The 25,992-nt window shown below is 40.6% G+C and overlaps 1 long non-coding RNA gene across 1 annotated transcript; it reads left to right on the plus strand.

Moving 5' to 3' along the window:
- The first annotated feature begins 1,773 nt into the window (after positions 1-1,773).
- LOC140478507 (uncharacterized) lies at positions 1,774-24,042 on the plus strand. Its single transcript, XR_011960780.1, has 2 exons — positions 1,774-2,079; positions 23,821-24,042. It is a non-coding gene; the product is annotated as an uncharacterized lncRNA (long non-coding RNA).
- Positions 24,043-25,992: the final 1,950 nt, after the last annotated feature.

The following is a 25,992-nucleotide window of genomic DNA, read 5'->3' on the forward strand; positions in this document are numbered from 1 at the left end:
GCTGTATTGTAAGTGATGTGCCACGTCAGTGTGGTGAGGCTGGTATGTGGCCAATGCCACCACCTGGGGTGAGTGTGGAGTGGTGCACAGGGTCAGTGCCCATGGAGCAAGCCTAAGCTGTATACATGCAAGTAGTTGCAAATTGACCATTCTCTGCTCACGAGCAAAAATCTCATTTCCTCATTCAAAATCTGGTTGGATATCAGACCTTTTTTATTTCTCAATGTCAAGTATCTAATTTCTGCCAATCTCTCCCTACTTTTCCAACTGGCTTACTAATGTCCATGACAGAGCCTGGGAAAAATTTGCACCTTGTGACCAACTATTTATGAGCACCCTTAATGTCATGATTGAACACCGGTCATTTCCAAAGCACAGAAACAATTCCCTGCCACATCTACATTTCCAGTTTTTAATGTTTAACTGTTGTGGATTTGCTTTTTATGCTTATTCTTGTCTTTCTACCTAGGGCGTTGACTTGATCAATAAACAACAAAAACTTGGCTGCGCCTAACCCTTTCGGTGACCCCTTCCTACCTTTCTGTAATATATATTGCTTTAGCTCGAAATGGGCAGTTCAACATCCCATGGCCCTGTATGACTTTATATTATCCAGGCCGAGAATCCTGTATAAGCCCAGTCTCTCTGTGACCTATCAACAATGTTCAAGTTGTTTCCTCTGGTATTCCAGCTGTCTTTTCTTTCACGATCATAATGTCTTCTGTGGTTTTGAACAGAAACTGAAGTTGATTCATTCATTGGATCTCATGAATATATTTTCAAAATTTCTTCTGAATCTTGATTTTTTTTTAAATTCCAAAAAATAATCTATCCAATAGCCCCAGTATCCTGTTGCTCCTCAACAAACAGAATGATCTGTCCCTGTATATTTTTAAAATCTAGAATCCCTACAGTGGGGAAACAGACCCTTTGACCCAACAAGTCCACACCAACCCTCTGAAGAGTAATCCATCCCCCTACTACTCTGTATTTACCCCTGACTAATGCAACCAACCTACACATCCTGAACCATGGGCAATTTAGCATGGCCAATTCACCTGACCTGCACATCTTTGGATTGTGGGAGGAAACCCACACAGACACAGGAAGAATGTGCAAACTCCACACAGACAGTTGCCTGAGGCTTGAATTGAACCTGGGTCCTTGGCACTGTGAGATAGCACTAACCACTGAGCCACAGTGCTGCTCCATATATGTTATCCTCCAGCCACGCTTGACATTCATTCTCAAGGTTTAATGTTTGTTTGCCATTTTACGGGCCCACAATTGATCATTGCTAAGTTTAAACTGTCCAATTACATTTAAAAATTAAAGTCTTCTTAGCCTTTATAAGACCTTGTATGGGCTCTCTAAACCAATAACTCTGTTTTACGAACCTACCGCAACAACAAATTCTGTTTACGTTCTGGCAAAACCTTCCTAAGAATTGAAAATACAGTGGAGAAGGAGGGTATTAATTGGGACCAAGACCTCAGACACTTTTTTACCTGTGAGTTGGTGAAGCAGCAGAACGGGAAAATATAAATCAAGGTTAGGCTCAAGACTTTCACTTATCTGCAAAGTATCTCTCTCTCTTTCTGTCTCCCCTTCTCTTGTACATGCAGGCAGGAGGTGAGAATCAGTGTGCATCTAGATTTGAGAGACTCAGTCATGCCACAGCAAAGTCATAAGCCAGTATTTGTTTGTAATTCAGCTGGAATCGTTGAAGTTAATGAACAATTTTACTTTCTACTCTCCAGTTTAAAATAGGTTGTCTGAAAGTAAGCTGAAGAAATGGCAGGACTGCTGAGCTGTGCAGAATGCCTATCCTCTGCCATATTAGGAGCTATGGACACTTCACATGCCGAGACAATTGTGTGGGAAATTTTTCCAGCTTCAAAAGCTTGTGCTCTGGGAGCGAAGTTCCCTCTAGACTGCTTGGCTATGTGCACATGCAGCTGCCCCGACGTTTGGCGCATAGCGATCGGTGACAATACACTGATCGTGGCATTGACTTCCATATCCAGAACACAGGACTCAGAGGACCGGCAATAAAATTAGAGTGAATCTGTCCTGGAGGTAAGAGTCATTGTGGTTAATCCATGAGGCTGAAATCTACATGAATAGCATGTTTGACAAGTTGCTATAACTGTAGATTAAGAGCAGATAGGCCATCAAGGAAGACAAAGCAGGATTTGTAAGAATCCCTTGAGTCTATCTCACTCACAAATCTATTTTGAATTTTGAATACTGATGAAAGTAATGGTTCATCAGAGGGGAATGTAGAGGAAGCCAAACTTGTGGCACCACTAGTTGCTCAGCTGTACTGGACATGAAAGAGCAATTCTGATAATGATTTCATTAGCAAGGGAAACAGAGGTGCATTTCTACAACTGCAGATGTGACTTCAGGATCGTATACCCCCTCCCTCCCTGGTGCCAAGGTTAAGGATATTGTAGAGTGATTACAGGATGTTCTTTTAGGGAGAGAGGGAAGATTCAGAGGTGATAGTCAACATTGGTAGCAATGATATAGGTAGAAAGAGAGACTTGGTCCCAAAGGTAGAATTTAAGGAGCTAGGCATGAGACTGAAAAGCAGAACCTTAAAGTCAGTAGCCTTAGGATTGTTTCCTGTACTGAAATAGGAAATTAAATGTGCAAACATGTGGCTGGAAAAATGCTATCGGAGGGAATGCTTGAGATTTCTTGGACATTGGGAGCAATTCTGGAGCAGGCAAAACACTTTAACAGGATCAGAGCTAATATCCTCACAGGAAGATTTGCCAGTGCTGTTGCGGAATGCTTTAAAAAACTTATCAGAAGAATGGGAATATGAGAGAGAAATCAGGTAGAATTAAAATTGAGTTGGTTATGGGATATGGAATAGCTGTAATAAACCTGAAATGCAGCAGAAACAAATCTCAGAATCAAACAGGGTCAAATTACAAATTAGTGTTAAAAAGACAGAGATAATTGCTCTCTGTCTGAATGCATGCAGTTTTGTAACATGATAAGTGAACTAATGGTGTAAGTAGAAGTAAAAGGGTATGATAAAAGGTCATATCGATTGACATCACTCATATATGCACTGCAGGAATTTGTGCATATCTATTTATAGGAATTGGTACCTGTGCATTTAAGCAGGCTCACCTTTAAACCTGGAACCTGGTGTGGCTGCAAAGAGAGGAAAGGGGACTGTTAAGGAAGGGGTGGAGGGAGCTGGGGTGGAGGGAGTCGTGACAGGTAGAAGGGCGCTGTGAAAGTGGGGAGGGGGATGGTAGCCCCATTTCCTCTTAGCACACCCCACTGACCTTCCTCCCCTCCTGGGCGGCCTCCTCCCACTGCTGAGCCCCTCCAAGTCCTCTTTCTGTCTCCCTCCTCCCCTCTGTCCTTCTTCCATCATTGCTACCGAATACATACTCGCACCCCCCCGCCCCCCCCCCCCCCCCCCCACCACCGCTTTCACTGCCCTGTGCTGAACTCTGTTTCAATAGTTCATTTCTTTTCCGAGCATGTGCAGTTCCTTTGTGTATTGGGCCATTGGATTTCTGTGTGACGATGTAGCACTTTTAAAATTGTACACATGCCTGTTTCCAATGGGGATGTGTATGCATGGCTACAACCAACATTGGGTGTCAACAGACAATGACATGATTTAAGCGCCATGGGTGCAGGAACACAAAGACTGGAACTGAAAAATAAAGGCACAGTGAGGAGGGAAAAAGGAAAAAGACAAAAAGGAAAAGTAAGTTGAACAGTGTTGGTAATAATGGACAGGATCAGCTTATTTTTGAGAGGGATCTTTAATCAGACGAGCATGGTGTATGGGTGGAGCAAAGAAACAGCAAGTGGCAACAGAGGGATAAGAGGTTTATAACTCTATAAACAGAAATTGTAATGTAGGGTGTGGTATAAATCAAGAAATTAGAGGTGCACGTAGCATGGGTGACTTGAATCTACGTACAGACTGAATAAATCTAATGCTGTGGAATAAGAATTCCTAGAATGTGTTAGAGATAGTTTGCTGGTGCAATTCATTGAGGTAAAAACCAGAACTATTTGGCTCTAGTATTACCCAACAAGAACAGCCTAGCTAATAATCTCTGTGTAAAATAATCTTTCAGGAATGGTAACCATAGTATGATAAAACTTCCCATTAAGCTTGAAAAATATCTAGTTCAATCTGAAACTAAAGTCCTAAATCTAAACAGTTTGAAGGTATAAGGAGAGAGTTGGATTGACAAAATACATTGAAAGGTTTGACAATAGGTCGGCAATACAGCATCCGAGGACCAGGGGAATCAACATTTTGGGCATAAGCCTTTCATCAGGAATGTCGGATGAAGGGCTTCATTCCTGATGAAGGGCTTACACCTGAAACATCGATTCTCTGCTCTCGGATGCTGCCTGACTGCTGTGTTTTTCCAGCACCACACTCTCGACTCTGATCTCCAGGTCTGCAGTTCTCACTTTCTCCTAATAGATAGGCTATGCTAGTATTTAAATAATTAATGACCAGTTTTCAAAAGCAAAACATTCCTTTCAGGCAAAAAAAATCCAGAAGGAAAAACAAGGAAGCCATGGCTAATTAGGAAAGTTAAACGTTGTATTAGATCAAAGGTGGATGCTCATAAAGTTACCAAATATGAGTTGTAAACCTGAGGATTGGGAAAAATGTAGAATTCAGTAAAGGAGGATCAAGAAATTGAAAAAGAAATAGAGAATGAAATATGAATGTAAATAAAAAGAAACATAAAAATGGAATGTGAAAGTTTCTATAGGTATGTTAAAAAAGAAAAAAAAAGCTAAATGTCAATTACAAGCAAAAACAAAACAATTTATAATGAAGAATTATTGTTATATGGGAATGAAGCCAAACACATGTATGAGGGGCATTAGAACATAGAACATAGAACATTACAGCTCAATACTTGCCCTTCGGCCCTCAGTGTTGTGCCGACTAGTGAAACCAATCTGAAGCTCATCTAACCTACACTATTCCATTATCATCCAAATGCTTATCCAATGACCATTTTAAATGCCCTTAAAATTGACAAATTCACTACTGTTACAGGCAGGGCATTCCACATCCTTACTACTATCTGAATAAAGAACCTACCTCTGACATCTGTCCTGCATCAATCACCCCTCAATTTAAAGTTATGTCCCCTCATGCTATCCATCCCCATCTGAGGAAAAGGCTGTCACTGTCCACCCTATCTAATCCTCTGATCATCTTGAATGTCTGTATTAAGTCACCTCTCAACCTTCTTCTTTCTAATGAAAATAACCTCAATCCCTCAGCCTTTCCTCATAAGACCTTCTCTCCATACCATGCAACATCTTGGTAGATCTCCTTTGCACCCTTTCAATGTTTCCACATCCTTCCTATAATGCGGTGACCAGAACTGTACACGATACTTCAAGTGCAGCTGTGCTAGTTTTGTACATCTGCAACATGACCTCGTGGCTCTGAAACTCAATCTCTCTACTAATAACACCTAACAGACCATCCGTCTTCTTAACATCCCTGTCAACCTGGGTGGCAACTTTCAGGAATCTACGCACATGGCAGAACATTTAAGTTATAGTGACCACAACACCATACATTTAATGTTTGTTTTGGAAAAGGAAGAAGATGGCCTGCAAAAAAAAGTTTTGTATTGTGCGAAAGGCAAATTTTATTAAAAGAAGGCAGCATCTGGCCAATGTAGACTGGGAACAGCCGTTTGTGGAAAAATCTACAGCAGAACAGTGAGGGGTATTGAAAAAGGAAATTGGGAGAGTACAAGTCCAACATGTTCTCTTTAGGGTGAAATATAGGAGCAATAAGCCCAGAGAACCCTGGATGTCTAGGAATATTCAGGACTGGAGAAGAAGGAAAAGGTGGCACTTAGCAAGTACAAAGGAAATAAATTGGAATTAGTCCAGATAGGTCAATGCAGACACAATGGGCCAAAAGGCCTCTTCTACTCTTTGACTGTCTGGAATACAGAAATAGCAGAGAAACTAAATTTTGTCAGCCTTCATAGAGGAAGATACGAGAAGTCTCCCTGAAATAATTAAGACCCAAGGGTCTCTTCAGAAGAGTGGAACTAATTTCAGTAAAATGGTAGTATTGGAGAAATTAATAGGACCTGAAGTTGACAAATCCCGAGGACCTAGTGACCTTTCCCTAACAAGTTGAAAGAGATGGCTGCAGAGATAGTTTTGTCAGTGACCAATTAGGTGATTAGTGACATATTTTAAAATTCTATTAATTATGCAAGGGGAACTGCAGTTTGGAAGGTTGCAAATGCAACCCCACTATTTAAAATAGGAGAGAGAGAGAAAACATGGAATTATAAACCTATTTGTCTTTCGCCAGCAGTGGCAAAAATACTAGAATCTGTTATAGAGGATTTGACTACTGGACATTGAGAAAATATGTGTCTGATTGAACAAAATCAAGATGGATTTATGAAGGTGCAATCATGTTTGACAAACTGGAAGAGTATTTTTGAGGATGTTATTTGTAGCTTTGTTAAAGAGGAACCAGCGGATTTGTGAAATTTAGATTTTCAGAAAGGTTTTGATAAAGAGGTGAGTAAAGAGAAATGAAGTGCATATAATTGAGTTAACATACTTGCATGGATTGAGAATTGGTTCATTGACAGAAAACAAAGATTGGAATAAATGGTTCATCCTCAGCCTTATAGTCTGTGACCTGTGGAATTCCTCAAGGGTCCAATTGGTATATAGGCCTCAGCTGTTCATAAACTTTATCAATGATTTGGATATGGGACCAGTTGCAACATTTCCAATTTTGCAGATGATAAAAAACTCAGTGGCAAACACTTTGGTACAACATGCGAAATTAGATGGGCAGCCATGAATATATAGAATGATGCAACAGGCTCATAGGGTATAATGCCCTACCCATGCACTTATTTTCTTGTTTCTCTGTCATACATTAAACAAACTTTCTGCAGACTGTGCAAAAAAATGATCAGCTTGCAAAATGTTAGTACCAGTCTGTTTGTTTAAAAATCTCCCTGAGGGGAGCTGTTCATTTTGATTGACTACTCTTGTCTAACACTTCACAAGTTACAGCTTCCGACCTGCAACCAAAGAATGTTGACTTCAGAAGTGATTGGATCAACTAGCTGTTTGAATCATTTCTCTTTTCAGGCAAATGATCAAATTCTCACTGGAGAAATGAGTTATTTGAACAAAAGTAAGACGCTGTGGATGCTGACGATCTGAAGAAAAAAGAGAATTGCTGGAAATGTTCAGCAGAATCGACAGCATCTCTGGAGAGAGAAACAAAGAGAATGTTTCAGGTTGATCGCCTTTGGTTAGAATTGAAAAAGTTTATTTCGGCTTTAAACAAGTATATAAATACAAAAATAGAGAGAGGGAGGAAGGAAAAGGAAAATACTAAATGGGAGCTCTCTGATCGAATGGAAGGCAGGTGATATCAAATTACAAAAAGTATGATGGTGCAAAGCAAATGGAAATGATAATGGTTCAAGTGAAAAACAGAGGAAGGGTCTATAGGATGTGGAACTGCTGCTGTTAGAAACAAAATGGAGTAGTGGTTAGGATCTGACATTATTAAATTCAGGGTGGAGTCCAAAAGGCTGTTAAAGTGCCTAATTAAAAGTTGAGGTGCATTTCCTGAACTTAAAATGAGAGTCATTGAAATGGTATCGGAGACTGACAACAGAGAACTTTTTCCCATTCATTCACAGGTTGTGGGTGTCACTGGCTAGGCCAGTATTTGTTGCCCATCCCTAATTGCCCTTAAGAGGATGATCAGATTGGGAGTGGGGTGTAGAGAATTAAACTGACCAGTGATCACAAGCTCAGGGTCATGCTTCTGGACTAGTTAGAAATGTTCCTCAAAGTGATCACTTGATCTGCGTTTGACCACCTCAGTGTAGAGGAGACCACATTATCATAAACTTAAAAATGTAAACAAGTATACAAGTAAGTGAAGTACTGTTTCCCTTCAAAGGACTGAATGGGGACCTGAATGGTGGAAAAGGTTGAGGTAATAGGCCACGTGCTGCATCTCTTGAGCCTGATTGCAAAGGTGCCCTGGAAGAGAAGTGGAGATTGTGGAGGTGGAAAAAAATACATTTTGTTGTGGCATTGCCCTGAAGGTGGTGGAAGGTGAAGACAAAGGGGAGCACATCTTGGTTTTGGGAGGATGGGAAATGGTGAGCAGAAGTATGTGAAATGAAACCAGCTTGGTCAAGAACCCTATCTGCATGGTGGGGCTAGAGGTGAGGAAGGGTGCTTCAATTGAGAGAAAAAATACAACATATATCAGAAGCTCTCGTATGGAAAGTGGCAACTGACAAACAGTGCAATGGCAATGGAGTTGGGAGAATGGAATAGACGTATTTCAGGAAGTGGAGTGTGAGAAAGTGTAATTGAGATAAGCTGGAAGAGTCAGTGCTGATAGTAAACCATGGCCAAGGTCAGTAATGGAGATAAAGGGGTCACAGAAGAGAAAATAAGAGCCAGAAGTGAATCATGTAAATGTGAGGAAAAGATAGAAATTGAAAGCAAATTTGATTATTTTTTCCAATACATTCACAGTCGGTCATGACATCGATATAGTGTGGTGAGAAAGAGGCGACAAAGACTACATGATTTAGAATTGAAGCAGAATGTTCCACAGATCCCATGTAGGCAGGCACTAGAGACTCAGTGAAATGAATGGTCTCCTTCTGTGCCATAATAATGACTACAAATCCTCACCATAAAAGTTACCATAGTACTTTTGTTTAATTGCAGGAAATTAGAGGAGAAATAGCAAGGTGGAAGAATGTGATGTGGATGGGAACTGGGTTGGTGTATTGTGTAAAGAAGATGCAAAACATCTTCAGATGGAGTGAGGAGGTGCAGAGGGATTGGTGCTCCTTATAAAAAGGAGACAGGCAGGGTCAGAAAACTGAAGTCTTAAAATAGTGTAGGGTGTTGGAAAAATTGCGAATTGTAACAAGAAATTATACAAGGAAAGAAAAAAGTGGAATTGAGGTAGGAAGAAATCAGTGCAACAGGTCATGGATTAGTCGATATGTATTAGAAATGACAGGGCAGGTGTTGTACTGCGATTGCAAAATTAAGAAGCTTCTCAATGCCAGTCTGATCCAGGGTGCAAACACCTCCATTAAGTGCTCACAGGAATTTCAGCACAGGCTGAGTTAGAGTCACTATGACATTTCAGAGAGAGGGAAAGCTACTTGGTTCCAGAAGTCAGACATACTCCTTTGGATAGAATCTTCTGATTTAGTCAGTGGTCAGGGCCAGAAGGGTATGACTATGAATGAGGCAGGTAAGGAGACCAAGGAGGCAAGAGCAGAGGGCCTTTAGCCTTTTGAATTGTCCATTAGGTTTAATGTTTTTTCAACTTGTTTAGTTGAGAGTAAGGGCTGCACGTTGGATGAACTAACTGCCCATGGCACTGTCATATAAGAAGTCAACCAAGAGGGATGAATAAAAAGGAATGTACTGTTAGTAGGGGACAGTATAATGAGGAGGATTGACACTGTTCCCTGTGCCAAACAACATAACTCCAGATGGCTGTGATTCTTGGCAAGTATCTGTTTTGTGTGGAAAAGAATTTACAGTGGGAGGGAGGGGATCTAATAGTCATGGTTAATAATAATGACATGGATAGAACTAGAATAGAGGTCCTGCCAAGAGAATAAAATAATTAGTACCAAATTAAAAGGCAGAACATTGAACGGTTATTACCTAAGCCATGTCCAATTTAGAATAGAAGGAATAAATAGAGAAGTGAAAGATAAAGATGTGGAAACAATGAGTTTCTATTCAGGCATTTGCATCCATACGAGGGAAAGTGACATTTGTACAATTGGGATGGCTTGTATCCGAATCGTACTGGGACTAGTGTTCTCGTGAGCTACATAACTCGGGCTTTAAGCAAAATGTGGGGCAGGTGGGCAGAAGTGAGGTAAGGTTCATGTTAGCAAAAGTGTAACAAATCAAGGGATAAGGTTCTGAACAGGAGATAAAAATACTAACATGGAAAATAAAGGTTCAAAGGTGGCAGGAAGAAAAAGGGGAAAAACATTTAAGAATATTCCAGTAATTAAGATTAGGTGTCACAAAGATTACATCAAAGCAAAGCTAAAGGCTCTGTACCTGATTGCATGCAGCATTCAAAACAAAGTAAATAGATTGACAGTGTACATTTGAGGTGAATAACTATGATCTGATAGCCATTAGAGGGTTTGGGTTAAAAATGTTAAAGGCGTATGACATTCAAGAAGAATAGAGAGCTCAGTAAAATTGGAGAGGTAGCACTGTTAATCAAAATTGGCATTTGTACAATAGTTAGAGATGTGTATGGTTTAGAAGGATGAAGAATTGGTTTGGGTGAAGAACGAGGAATAATAAGGGAAAGACGTCACGAGTGGGAGTGATCTACAGGCCTTCGATTAGTAACCAACATATAGTATACAAGAAGACATATTAGTTCTTGTGCTAAAGAACAGCAATAATCTTCCTGCCACCTTTGAACCTTTATTTTCCATGTTAGTATTTTTATCTCCTGTTCAGAACCTTATCCCTTGATTTGTTATACTTTTGCTAACATAAACCTTACCTCACTTCTGCCCATCTGCCCCACATTTTGTTTAAAGCCCGAGTTATGTAGCTCACGAGAACACTAGTCCCAGTACGATTCGGATACAAACCATCCCAATTGTATCAATGTCACTTTCCCTCGTGTGGATGCAAATGCCTGAATAGAAACTCATTGCTTCCACATCTTTATCTTTCACTTCTCTATTTATTCCTTCTATTCTAAATTGGACATGGGGTGACTTTAATCTATAAATAAGGTGGAAAATTCAGCTTTGATTTGGAGTCCATACATTACTTTCTAAGAACAGCACATTCTGGAACCAGACAGATAGCAGGCTATCCAGTTGACAGCGTTCCTGATGAAGGGCTTATGCCTGAAACATCAATTCTCCTGCTCCTCGGATGCTGCCTGACCTGCTGTGCTTTTCCAGCACCACACTCGATTCTGATCTCCAGCATCTGCAGTCGTCACTTTCTCTAGATAGCAGGCTATGCTAGGCTAAATATTATGTAAAGTGACAGGATTAATTCAGGACATCAGAGTAAAGCTATCTCTTGGTGGCAGCAAGTCATAATACAGCTGATCTTTATATCCAGTTTGAAAGAGAGAAGAACGAGTCTAAGATTAGTATTTTTGAAACTTTACATAAAAGTACTACAAGGTGTGCATGAAATTGGGGTATTAGGCTGGGAAATCGACTAAGAGAGAAACAGTGGCTCACATTTAAAGGGATACTTCAGAGTACTCAGAATAAGTACACTCATACTACAAAGAAAAATTACAAGGGGAGGACCCACCATTGGTGGCTGACTAAAAACATTAAGGAAAGTACCAAATATAAGAGAAAAAGCACATAATTCCACAAAGAGTTTTCGCAGGTCAGATGTGTCATCAGAATATCAAAAATGGCAGAGAATGACTGAAAATGTAATCAAGACAAATAAATTAGAGCATGAAAGAAAGCTAGAAATGTGAAAACAGATAGCAAAAGTTTTTGTAGGTATCTAACTTGGAAAAGAGTAAGCAAATTGAGTGCTGATCCTGTAGAGGGTAAGACTGGGATGTTAATATTAGTTGATAAAGAAATGGCATGTGTAATGAATATATATTTTACTTCAGTTTTTTCTATAGAAAATGCAAAAAAAGTTCCAGCATTAGTTGTAAATCAGGAAATTGAGGAAAGAAAGGAACTTGGCAAAATTATAATCAGTCGAGAATTGAGCAAACTGATGAAGCTGCGAGTTGATAAGTCTCAGAGTCCTGATGAACTTCATCTGAGGCTCTTGAAAGAGGTGGCTAATGAAGTTGTAGATGTATCAGTGGTAACTTTTCAAACTTTTTTAGATTTCAGGACTGTTCCATCAGACTATAAACTAGCAACGATTCAAGAAATGAGGGAGGCAGAAAAAGGAAGCTATACTTTGATGTCAGTCATGGGAAGGTGTTTGAGTTAATTGTTAAGGACTAGGCACTAGAAAAACTCAAGGTAATCAGGAATGGACAGCACAGTTTTGTGATTATGTCATATCCCGTTCAATGTTTAGAATTTGTTGAAGGAGTAACGTACTGTGGATAACACCCCTTTAGTTTGCTTTTAAATGTCTGCACTATAAAAAAGATCTGTCTTTGCTATTTCACTCTGTTGGGTTACTCTGAAGGATTATCATTATAGGATTTGTGCTGTATGACTGATTTTACAACCACCTTTATCACCCTGTTATTTCACAGTTTGATTGAAGCAGAACTATGAAGACAAGTATTTGTTTTTATAAAGGATTAAGTAATAGAAGCAAATTAATTATAATGAATGGACTTTTATTAGAGTGATTTTTTTTGAACATTGAATGTCAATACATGTTTAAGAAGTTAATTTTATTTCACCATAGCATGAGTCCTGAGATCCACTTCTGGTAGATACTAGATTAATTGGCATGGAAGTTGTAAAGGCAAAAGATTCTGGGTAGGGGGCATGGGTTGGTATAAATCAAATTAGATTATAATAAGTGCTGTTGAGGACCATTAGATGAGTAAACAGGCATAGGTTTGCATTGGAGAGTATGGGGAGCCATCAGAATACATAGAGGGCATAAATCAAAGGATATGATGGGCCGTGGCAGAGTTGGTGTAACACATTAGGTGGCAGGGGTTGACATGAGTAGAGCATGGGAGATGTATACAGAATGTGGAAGGATATGTATGGTGAGGATTAGTGGGCTTTGTTTTGTTTTATTTTGATCTATTAATAGCTTTGACAAAGTCCTTATCACCAAGGCTGACCTTCCCCACAATCCCCCTTCACTGCCACACACTTTAACACACATTACAGGAGTAGTGTTCCTAACTCCATTTCTCACTTGCACCACCACACTTGGAATGAAAATCAATTTTCTCCTGAATTAGGCCTGTGGAATCTGGAAAGTTCCCCATTCTGAGCTCAACAAAATTCAAAACAGTCCCTTTTGTTTTTTAATTTCTCCCCAAGTTCCCTGCCTCTGAACTTGTTTAAAATCTTGGACATCTGTAAAGTTTTGTGCTTCTGATGAAAGATTGTTGACCGGAAATATTACATTTACGTCTCCCTGCACAAATACTGCCTGACATGCTAAATTTTCCAGCAGTTTCTGTTTTGCCTTGAACAAGATAGCAACCAAGATATTCTTTCCGGGTATTGTTATTGAACAGAATAACTTTGAATATGAAATATGTGCCAATGTCACTGGGGATGAAATTTTCTGCTAAGCAGATTGTAGATCAGTGTCTGTGAACCTGTACTTTTAGCACCTTAATGTGTACACTGAAGCCTACATTTTCACAGCTCTCTGGATATATTCCAGTTCAACTCCCAGCTCAATCAGGCTGTGCAAATCCCTACTGTATCTCAGCTTTCCTCAGGCAAGTTCTTTGATGCTTTTCAGCTTTTAATAGTTGGCTGCATATACCCTGACTTTTCCAACCATGCTCATGGAATAAGGGATAAAAAGGGAAGAGGGAAATGACATAGAAAAGTGGGAAGCAAGGTACAGAATGTGGTAAAATAAACCACATTCACTGCACATAAGGATCATACTCATGAGACAATGGACTTAATTTGACAATATATCATCCTGCACTTGTATTTTCACCAAGGCAAAGACATAATTTTATGCAATTTAATGAGAAGAACTAGAAGACACAAAGTTTATGCAAATTTTATTGTAAAGTAAAGCAAGTTGGCTCCACCCAAGGGACAGGACTAACAAAGTAGGAAGTCTGACAAAAATTAAGCAGAAGTGTTACAAGAATAAAAGGATGAATCAGATGAATCTTTCCATTCAATAACTCTTGAAAAGAGGAAAAGAGTTATGAAGTACAATAGTTAATAATTCTCATCATTCAAGGAGAAAGAATGTTGGCGAAGGAAAGCAAGGAGAACAACGAGCACAGTTGATTTTTGAGGAAATTTGTTAAACAGGGTGACAATGTGGATGTGTGAATAAGGAGCAAGAATAGGCCATTTAGCCAATTAAGCCTGCTTGGTAATTTACTAAAATCATACTAAACCTCAAATTCACTTTGCTGCCACTCCAAAACTTTTCACTCTCTTGCTGGCCAAGAATCTATCCATCTCCAGCTTTAACATATTGAGAAACAAACAAAATAAGAGCAGGAGTCGAACATTAAAGCCCGCTCCCTCATTTATTACAATTATGGCTGATCATCCAACTCAATAGCATGTTTACACTTTTCCCCATCAACATTCTGCTCAAAAACTCTGCTTTCACTCTCTTTATAAGAAGTGAGTTCCAAAAGCACAAGTCCTTCTGAGAAAAAAAAATTACCTCATCTGTTTTAGATGACAATCCAGGATTTTTTAACAGTGACCCATTGTTCTAGGTTCCCTCACAAGAAGAAGTATTGTTTCCACATCTACAAGACAAAATGACTCAGGATCATTAAAATTTCCAATCAAACCACCTCTTATTCTTCTAAACTCCAGGGGATAAAAGTCTAACCTGTCAAACTTTTTCTCATAGGAATCCTGCCTATGCAAGGTATTAGTCTGATAAACTTTATCTGTATTGCTTCCAGTGTATTTATACTTGCCTGAAATAAGGTGACCAAAGCTCTACACAGTACACCAGATGTGTTTTCACCACTGTCCATATAAGTAGATTATAATCTCCCTACTTTTGTACTCAATTTCCTTGCAATAAATTTCAATGCAAGAGGCCTAACAGGGAAGGCAGAGGAATTCAGGGCATGGTTAAGAACATAGGACTGGGATATCATAGCAATTACAGAAACATGGCTCAGGGATGGACAGGACTGGCAGCTTAGTGTTCCAGGATACAAATGCTATGGGAAAGATAGAAAGGGAGGCAAGAGAGGAGGGGGAAGGGGAGTGGTGTTTTTGATAAGGGATAGAATTGCAGCTGTGCTGAGGTAGGATATTCCCGGAAAGTTATTTGGGTGGAACTGAGAAATAAGAAAGGGATGATCACCTTATTGGGATTGTATTATAGACTCCCCAATAGTCAGCAGGAAATTGAGAAACAAATTTGTAAGGAGCTCTCTCGTTATCTGTAAGAATAATAGGGTGGTTATGGTAGGGGGTTTTAACTTTCCAAACATAGACTGGGACTGTCATGGTGTTAAGGGTTTAAATGGAGAAGAATTTGTTAAGCATGTACAAGAAAATTTTCTGATTCAGTATGTGGATGTACCAATGAGAGAAGGTGCAAAACTACTTTTGCGAGATAAGACAGAGCGGCTGACTGAGGTGTCAGTGGGGGAGCACTTTGGGGCCAGCGACCATAATTCTATTAGTTTCAAAGTAGTGATGGAAAAGGATAGACCAGATCTAAAAGTTGAAGTTCTAAATTAAAGGAAGGCTAATTTTGATAGTATTAGGCAAGGAATTTCAAACGCTGATTGGAGGCAGATGTTTGCAGGTGAAGGGCCAACTGGAAAATGGGAAGCCTTCAGAAATTAGATAATGAGAATCCAGAATCAGTATATTCCTGTCAGGGTGAAAGGGAAGGCTGGTACGTATAGGAAATGCTGGATGACTAAAGAAATTGAGGGCTTGGTTAAGAAAAGGAAGGAAGCATATGTAAGGTATAGACATGATAGATCGAGTGAATCCTTAGACGAGTATAAAGGCAAGAGAAGTATACATAAGAGGGAAATCAGGAGGGCAAAAAGGGAACATGAGATAGCTTTGGCAAGTAGATTTAGGGAGAATCCAAAGGGTTTTTACAAATACATTAGGGTCACAAGTGTAACTAGGGAGAGAATAGGGCACCTCAAAGATCAGCAAGGCGGCCTTTATGTGGAGAGATGGGAGAGATACTAAACGAATATTTTGCATCGGTGTTTACTGTGGAAAAGGACATGGGAGATATAGAATATAGGGAAATGGATAGTGACATCTTGAAAAGTGTCTATATTACAGAGGAGGAAGTGCTGGATGTCTTCAAACACAAAAAAGTGGTTAAATCCCCAGGACCTGATCAGGTGTACCCTTGAATTTTGTGGGAAGCTAGGGAAATGATTTCTGGGCCTCTTGCCAAGATATTTGTATCATCGATAGTCACAGGCGAGGTGCCAAAAGACTGGAGGTTGGCTAACGTGGTGCCACTGTTTAAGAAGGGTGGTAAGGACAAACCAGGGATCTATACACCAGTGAGCCTGACATCTGTGGTGAGCAAGTTATTGGAGGGAATCCTGAAGGGAGGATGTACATGTATTTGGAAAGGCATGAACTGATTAGGGATAGTCACCATGGCTTTGTGTGTGGGAAATCATGTCTCACAAACTTGATTGAGTTTTTTGAAGAAGTAACGAAAAGGATTGATGAGGGCTGAGCGGTAGACATGATCAATATGGACTTCAGTAAGGCATTCAATAAGGTTCCCCATGGGAGACTGATTAGCAAGGTTAGATCCCATGGAATACAGGGAGAACTAGCCATTTAGATACAGAACTGGCTCAGAGATAGAAGACAGAGAGTGGTGGTGAAGGGTTGTTTTTCAGACTGGAGGCCTGTGACCAATGGAGTGCCACAAGGATCGGTGCTGGGTCCACTACTTTTCATCATTTATATAAATGATTTGGATGTGAGCACAAGAGGTATATTCAGTACATTTGCAGATGACACTAAAGTTGGAGGTTAGTGGACAGTGATGAAGGTTACCTCAGAATACAATGAGATCACGATCAGATGGGCCAATGGGCTGAGGAGTGGCAGGTGGAGTTTAATTCAGATAAATGCAAGGTGCTGCATTTTGGGAAAGCAAATCTTATCAGGACTTATACACTTAATAGTAAGATCCTAAGGAATGTTGCTGAACAAAGAGACCTTGGAGTGCAGGTTCATAACTCTTTGAAAGCAGAGTCGCAGGTAGGTAGGATAGTGAAGAAGGCATTTAGTATGCTTTCCTTTATTGATCAGAGTATTGAGTACAGGAGTTGGGAGGTCATGTTGTGGCTGCACAGGTAATTGGCTAGGCCACTGTTGGAATATTGCGTGCAATTCTGGTAAGGATGTAGCGAAACCTGAAAGGGTTCAGAAAAGATTTACAAGGATGTTGTCAGGGCTGGAGGTTTTGAGCTCTCGCGAGAAGTTGAATAGGCTGGGGCTGTTTTCCCTGGAGCGTCAGAGGCTGAGGAGTGACCTTATAGAGGTTTATACAATCATGAGGGCATGGATAGGGCAAAGAAACAAGATCTTTTCCTTGGGGTGGGGGAGTCCAGAACTAGAGGCCATAAGTTTAGGGTGAGAGGGGAAAGATCTAAAAGAGACCTAAGGGGCAACCTTTTCAAGCAGAGGGTAGTGCGCGTATGGAATGAGCTGCCAGAGGAAGTGTGGAGGTTCATACAACTGCAACATTTAAAAGACATCTGGATGGGTATGTGAATAGGAAGGGTTTGGAGGGATATGGGCCAGGTGCTGACAGGTGGGACTAGATTGGCGTGGGATATCTGGTCGGCATGGACAAATTGGACTGTATGGTCTGTTTCCATACTGTACTTCTCTATGACTCTATGAATAAATGAAAACATTCTAATATTTCTGACTTCCTTGCTGTACCTGCAATTGATGCACTCGGACACTCATATCCTTCTGTATCTCAGACCTCGGCAATTTCTCATCTTTTCGATAACATGCTTTTTTTTAATCTTCCGGCCAGTAATTTACCATTTTCCCACATTTCGAGTACTTGCCAGATCTTTGTCCACTTACTTATTTTATCTTTGACTTGTAACTTACTTACACCCTCTTCACAACATATTTGTACCTATCTTTGTGCTATCAGCATATTTGGCAGCCATCCCTTCAACTTGTCTGTTATATAAATTTTACTCAGTTGAATTCCAGCATCAATCCCTGAGGCAGAATATTCACCATATCTTGAAAAAGACTCCAAAAGATCCACTTTTGTCTATTTCCTGTTAGCCATTCAATCTTCCATCTACTAGGAGAAAGTGAGGACTGCAGATGTTGGAGATCAGAGCTGAAAAATGTGTTGCTGGAAAAGCGCAGCAGGTCAGGCAGCATCCAAGGAGCAGGAGAATCGACATTTTGGGCGTAAGCCCTTCAGGAATGAGGAAGGTGTGCCAAGCAGGCTAAGATAAAGGGTAGAGAGGAGAGACTTGGGGGAGGGGCGTTGGGAATGCGATAGTTGGAAGGAGGTTAAGGGGAGGGTGATAGGCCAGAGAGGGGGTGGGGGCTGAGAGGTCGGGAAGAAGATTGAGGTCAAGAAGGCGGTGCTGAGTCCGAGGGTTGGGACTGAGACAAAGTGGTGGGAGGGGAAATGAGGAAGCTGGAGAAATCTGCATTCATCCCTTGTGCTTGGAGGGTTTCTAGGCGGAAGATGAGGCGCTCTTCCTCCAGGTGTCGTGTTGCCATGGTCTGGCGATGAAGGACCTGCATGTCCTTGGCGGAGTGGGAGGGGGAGTTAAAGTGTTCAGTCATGGGGTGGTTGGGTTAGTTGGTGCGGGTGTCCCAGAGGTGTTCTCTGAAACGTTCCGCAAGTAGGCGGCCTGTCTCCCCAATGTAGAGGAGGCCACATCGGGTGCAGCGGATGCAGTAAATGATGTGTGTGGAGGTGCAGGTGAATTTGTGACGGATATGGAATGATCCCTTGGGGCCTTGGAGGGAAGTGAGGGGGGAGGTGTAGGCGCAAGTTTTGCATTTCTTGCGGTTGCAGTGGAAGGTGCCGGGAGTGGAGGTTGGGTTGGTGGGGGGTGTGAACCTGACGAGGGAGTCGCGGAGGGAGTGGTCTTTCTGGAACAGGTCCTTGGCCTCCTCCATCGCCAAACCATGGCAACACGACGCCTGGAGGAAGATCGCCTCATCTTCCACCTAGGAGCCCCCCCCAACACAAGGGATGAATGCAAATTTCTCCAGCTTCCTCATTTCCCCTCCCCCCACCTTATTTCAGTCCCAGCTCTTGGACTCACCACCGCCTTCTTGACGTGCAATCTTCTTCCCAACCTCTCTGCCCCCACCCTCTCTCCGGCCTATCACCCTCACCTTAACCTCCTTCCACCTATCGCATTCCCAACGCCCCTCCCCCAAGTCCCTCCTCCCTACCTTTTATCTTAGCCTGCTTGGCACACCTTCCTCATTCCTGAAGAAGGGCTTATGCCCGAAACGTCGATTCTCCTGCTCCTTGGATGCTGCCTGACCTGCTGCGCTTTTCCAGCAACATATTTTTCAGCTCCAATCTTCCATCTACATCAGTATGATATCCCTTAGCTTTTATTACTTCCAATAACATCTCTGTTCCAAATGCTTTCTGGAAATCTAAGCCCAATACATCCATCAATTCCCTGTAATCCACAGCACGTTACTTCCTTAAAAAATGCTCCAATGGATCAGTTAAATGTGATTTTTCCCTTCACTAAACCATGTTAACTCTGCCTGATTACCTTTAATTTATTTAAGTGCTCTGCTATATCTTGTTTAGTAATAAAAGTTTCCCTATGCATATGTTAAGCTAACTGGCCGATAAGTTTCTGTTTTCTACATTGAGTGATAACATTAATTAGGGTGCTCAGTAGAGCAAGAGGCAATGGAAAATAAGTAAATATATAAATAGCCAGACTCATTAGTTAGATGTAAGGGGATAATATTAAAATTAATTGAATAGTATGTCAACATTAAAGAGATCAGAATTATATGAAGTAAAAATCTTGTATACATAAGTAATTAAATAATAAATGGAAAAACTAAAATGATGCATTAAATATGAGTAAAGGGGATTTTAAGCAAAATAACAGGACAGCTCCATGCTTTGCCAAAATTTTCTGTGCCATATGGGGACCCCAAGAATGTATTAATGTTTCCTGGATAACTATGTATTTAGGAAGTGCTCAAGTTGTTCGAACTTATTCTGAGGATCTTGGAACTTAACACCCACCTGGAGTCACTGCACACCATGCAGGAGGCTGGGATTTACCAATATTGTATGTTCTGGGAGATGGCCATGGTGGAATTTACAAGGATTTGGGGGACCACATTGAAATTGACAGAATACTGAGAGAATAAAAAAGAACTGCAAGTGCTGGAATTCTGTAACAAAATAGAAATGATGAAACATTAACTCTTCTTTCTCTCCATATCTGCTGACAGACCTGCTGAGTTTCTCCAGCAATTTCTGTTTTTGTTTCAAAATACTGAGAGGCCTGGATAGAGTGAATGTGGAGAAGATATTTCCACGAGCTGGTGAGACAAAGATTCGAGGGCATAGCCTCACAGCGATGGTGGCAACCCTTTAGAGCAGAGGTGAAGAAGAATTTCTGTAGCTAGATGGTGGTGAGTCTGTGGAACTCATTGCTGCCTAAGGCTGTAGAGGCCAAGTCTTGAAGTGAATTTAAGCCAGAGATAGATCGGTTCTTCTTGATTGGTAAGTATTATGGGTACAAAGTAGGAGAATGGGGTTGAGAAACAAATCAGCCGTGATCAAATGGTGGACCAGACTCAGTGGGTTGAATGGACTAATTCTGCCCCTGTATCTTATCTTATTGGCCACAAGGGGTTTGGAAGTAAAATGGCTACCCATAAAGATAGGAAAAGACTGGTACTGACGGAATCCATTGGGTAAGTGCCATTCTCAGACTAGTTTTCAGTGCTGGTGAAAGTGACAATGCCTCAAATATGTACAGAACATACCCACAGCACTGTGGGGTAAATGACTACAGGGATGCAGCAAAGTATGTGAATGCAATGGTTGCAGTGGATTCAGTAATTAGGAGGAGATTTCTGTAACCATCAATTTGAGTTTCCCTGGAGCATCAGAGGCTGAAGGGTGACTTTGTAGAGGTTTATGAAATCATGAAGGGCATGGATAGGAAAAATATACAAGGTCCTTTCCCTGGGGTGGGGGAGTCCAGACGTAGAGGGCATAGGTTTAGGGTGAGAGGGGAAAAATTTAAAAGGGATCAAAGGGACAACTTTTTCACACAGAAGGTGGTGCATGTATGGAATGAGGAAGTGGTGGAGGCTGGTACAATTCCAACATTTTAAAAGGCATCTGGATGGGTATATGAACAGACAGGGTTTAGAGGGATATGGGCCAAGTGCTGGCAAATGGGAGTAGATTAGTTTAGGATATCTGGTCAGCATTGACCCAAGGGTCTGTTTTGGTGCTGTATACCTCTATGACTCAATTGTCACCTCACTGGAAGCAGCTTAAGCACTAGGTAGGTTGCTTATCTTAATTCCAGGGCAAAGGTTATCACTGAATGGGTACTGAATATTATGCTGCAGGGAAACAGAATGACCAGACATCAGGGTCCATGTTGAAACCAAGAACATCGGTGAAAGAAGGGTTGAGTCTGACAGACAAACAGGTAAAGTTTCAAGAACTCATGTGGAGATATTTAAAAACTTACAGGACCTCAAATGTGGTGGTCTCTGGATTACTGTCACTGCCTCATGCTAGAGAGAATAGGATCAAATGAGACAAATTAATATGTTTCTGGAGAAATGGTGCAGAGGCAGGAATTCATAATTCTGGGCAGGGCAATCATTTCTGGGATAGGTTCTTGACTGCACCTGAATGAGACAAGGGCAATATCTTTGCAAAGAGTGCCATAAGGAAATAAGGAAGGTTTAGTGGAATTTGGCAGCTGGAGCGACATCAGAATGACCACTAGGGAAGAAACGTAAACTATACACAAGATTGGGAGAGACAAATAGCATTAGAACAAAGGGTGGATCGGGAATAGAATGTATCAGATAATTGTGGGCAAAAATGGGAAAATGTAAATGAGTCTAAAGATTGAAAGTATATGTGTATAAAGTACATTGTGATAAATAAGCCAATTGATTGCAAACTCAGTAGCCTTGGAATTGTGATACAGTGACAATAATGGAGAGTTGGCTCAAATGTAGAAAGAAATGTCACGTAATATTCCTTGCTACAATGTGTTTAGGAAAGGAAGAAAAGGGATTGGGGTTATGGGGTGTCAGTACTCATCAGACGTACAATTACAATGTGAGAAAGCATTTAAGAATTCAAAGAGATCATGTCGTGCCACTTAGGCAGATTATATAGATTCAATTGGACACGGACTACATCCTGGGTCACTGCTTGTGAGGATTTCCTTAATGATGTCGATGGCCATCATGGCAGAGACTATGTAAATAATGGTTCACAGTGCCATCTGGGAGTTAATGTAGTCTGGTAAGTACTGCTTTAATGTGAGGGTATGCCCTTTCCCTTTGATAATCTATTTAGTTAGAAATAAGAAACAATAGAAGAGATAATACTTTTCTGTGATATACTGGAGGCCACCAAGAAGTGAGGACATGAACACCAAATGAAATTGCCAGCACATTGCTTGAATGCAAGACTTTAGAGTAGAAATATCAGCAGTCTTTCTTTAACTTAGACTGGGAAAGTAAGAACCACTTCTTAAAATATGTACAAGAGAACTTTGTTGCCCAGTATATCTCAAACCCAAAGGAGGATTGAATCAAAGGTGGATGTAGCTCTGAAGAATGAAATGGAAAAAGTAGAAACATATCAGTAGGAGAGCATTTGGGAAGTAGCGATTGCAGTATAACTTGACTTACAATAGCTGAGTAACATAGCATGGAAAGAGCTACTTTCACTGAGTTGCAAATATATAGGAATCAGGTGGATTGAAAGTTTGGTTGTTAAGACAGTGAAAGAGCACTGGGAAATCTTTAAGCAAATAGTTATGGGACAGACTGCGACGCATTTCATGAGGAGGGAAGGAAGAATATCAAAATCTAAAACTATCTGGATGATTTCAAGAGATTAAAAAGGAGGCCTTTTTGTTGAGCTTATAATTAAGTATGGAATCAAGCTACATTCAAAAAGTACAAGGGAAAACTTAAATAGTAAAAAAGAGAATCAAAGAAACCCTAAGGACTTTTAGTTTAACAAAATGAAAACTTCGTCGAAGAAAGGTGGACAAGTTAAGGAGCAAATATATTCTTGTGGAAGCAACGAACATGTTGGAGGTAATAAATGGGTACTTTCATCTGTTATTATTAAAGATGATGCTGTTATTGTAGTGGTAGAGAGTGTAGTAGTCAAACTAGTTACGTTAGAAATAGATGAAGAGGAGGTACTTCAAACATTGTCAAGGATCAAAATAGAAGGTCACCCGGTCTAGATGGATGCTTCCGAGGACCCTGAGAAAAGTAAGGGTAGAAATTGTAGAAGTTTTGTCCACAATCTTCCACTCCTTCACAAATGTGGAAATTTGCCAAAGGACTGGAGGATTACAAATGTTGCACAAAAAAGGAGGCTGAATAAACCTAACAATTACAGGATAATCAGCTGAACTTCAGTGGAGCGCAAACATTTAAAGGTGTTACTTCAGGATAAAAGTAATTGGTGCTTTTTAAAATTAAGAATTAATAAATGAAAATCAGCATGGAACTGTTGGATGCAAAACATTTCTGAACAACTTAATTTAGAACTTCAATGAAATAAAGAGGAGGATAATATAGTTAATCTGTATCGATGGACTTTCAAAAGGTGTTTAATAAAGTGCAATAACAGGTTCGCAGAATTGAAGCTTGGAGTGATTAAAAGACCTCTAGCTACACGGAAACAAAATTGGTGAAGGGACAAAGCAAAGCAATTGTGAATGGTTGTTTTTCAGTGTTGTCAATGCAATTACCTGCAGAGTAAAGAACCACTTGTCTCTTTAATATAATATAAATCATTTCTATTTTGGATATACAGGAAACAACTTCAAAGTTATCACATGATACGAAGCTCAGAAATATTGTGAAGAGTGAGGATAATAGTAACCTCACCATGAGGATGTCTACTGTGAGGTGGAATGCTCAAATAGGAAACTCTTGTTGGACTGAAGGGTCTGTTTCCATGCTGTACATAGCTATAAGTCTTGTAACCTGGCGAGCCAAGTCACTATGTATTAAACCCCTCCCATACAATTTTAAATCCAGTGGATGGAGGCATTATCTATTTGGGCCTTCTGTCTTTAGGGGCAGTTTGGAGATGGTTACAGATGTGGGTGAGTGCCAAGGTTAGAACCACGGCTGGTTCAAAGGTCCACCTTGGTCCTCTAAGACTTTGGTCCAATTTGATAAAAGACTTAGGCCCTCTAGCATACATTTTCGCACCCGTCCCCATTCCTCCTCATCTCCTATGTTACCTCCATGCCCTTAATACTCCATTGATCCACACGTTAATGCCAACATCTTGGCCACTCATAGTACAGGCCACCAATTCACCTATATCTACTCCACAGCCAATCAACTTAAAACAACTTCAATGTCCCATGCCACCTCCATCCATCACTATATCTCCATCCCAGTCTACAGTCACTCCCCTGTGTCTGCCATTATCAAGACTTCAGAAATTATGCAGACATAAAAGAAAATTAAGCTTCTAACAATTGTTATAATTCCAGCTGATGTTATTATTGGATAAGTTAGATCCCTGACTGAATTCTGGCTTGTAAGCTATTGCAGTCCCAGCACTGATCCCCAAGGCACACCACTTGCCAGTTATCTCCAAACAGAAAAATGCCCATTTATCACCTCTCTTTGCTTTTTGCTAGTTAACCAATCCTCTATCCATGCTAATACATCACCTGTAACACTGTACACCTTTAGTTTATGCAGCAGTCTTTTTTGCGGCACTTTGTCAAATGCCATCTGGAAATCCATATACACCACATCCACCAGTTCCAGGTTGTCCACCACGCTTGTAGTGTCCTCAAAGAATTCCAGTAAATTAGTTTAACATGACCTGCATTTCATGAACCAATACTGTGTCTGCCCAATGGGACAATTTCTATACCGATGTCTATCTATTTCACTGTTCATGATAGACTCAAGCATTTTCCCCACTACAGAAGTAAAGTGTTTGCTGTTTTCCAATCTGCTAGAACTGCCCCAGAGTCCAGCAAATTTTGATATATTACCATGAGCGCATTTGTTATTTCCCTCATCGTCTCTTTTTATACCTTAAATGGCCTGCTCCTGCTTCTATTTTCTGTGTTTCTATGAATTAAACTTTCCTAATGGGAGTTTATATGAGTTCCCTGCTTAAGCTGAAAATAAAATCACGGTAATAATCCAATGACTAAATTAGATTTTACCAAGCACGTGTGGCCTTACCATCTGTCAGTTGGAAATGTGGGATCCAGTCCTTTACTATGAGTTAAGTGACTAATGCGTTTTATTTGCCCAAGACTCTGGTTTCCATTGATGGACGGGAGTAAAATTCACCGTTCCTCATCCTCCCTATACTGTCCATCCGAAGGAGCTTGCCAAAGATGCTTTTCAATATGATCAAACTCTATGGTTTAAAAACAATACAGTCCGCAGATTCCTCAAGAACAAACCACGACAAGCAGACCAAACACAGCCAGAAACCCTAACCACCTGACCATACATCAAAGAAGTTTCAGAAATGACAGCCAGACTACTAAGAACCCTCGGAATCCTAGTAGCACACAAACCCACCAACACTCTCAAACAAAAACTAACAAACTTAAAAGACTCAGTACAACCCATGGACAAAACCAACGTCGTCTATAAAATTCCATGCAAGGACTGCCATAATCACTACGTAGGACAAACAGGAAGTAAGTTAGCCACCAGGCTATACAAACACCAGCTAGCCACAAAAAAGACACGACCCTCTCACCCTCATAGCTCTGCACACGGAGGAAAAAAACCGCCAATTCCACTGGGACAACACATCTATCCTGGGACAGGCTAAGCAAAGACATGCCAGAGAATTCCTAGAGGCCTGGCACTCCAACCACAACACCATAAACAAACACATAGATCTAGATACCATCTATCAACCACTCAGAAAACGAACAGAAAATGACATCACCACCAACCCCAGGAACCCCATCCAGGAGAAAGATATAAA

Source organism: Chiloscyllium punctatum, chromosome 6 (assembly GCF_047496795.1).
Source record: "Chiloscyllium punctatum isolate Juve2018m chromosome 6, sChiPun1.3, whole genome shotgun sequence".
NCBI classification, from domain to species: Eukaryota; Metazoa; Chordata; class Chondrichthyes; order Orectolobiformes; family Hemiscylliidae; genus Chiloscyllium; species Chiloscyllium punctatum.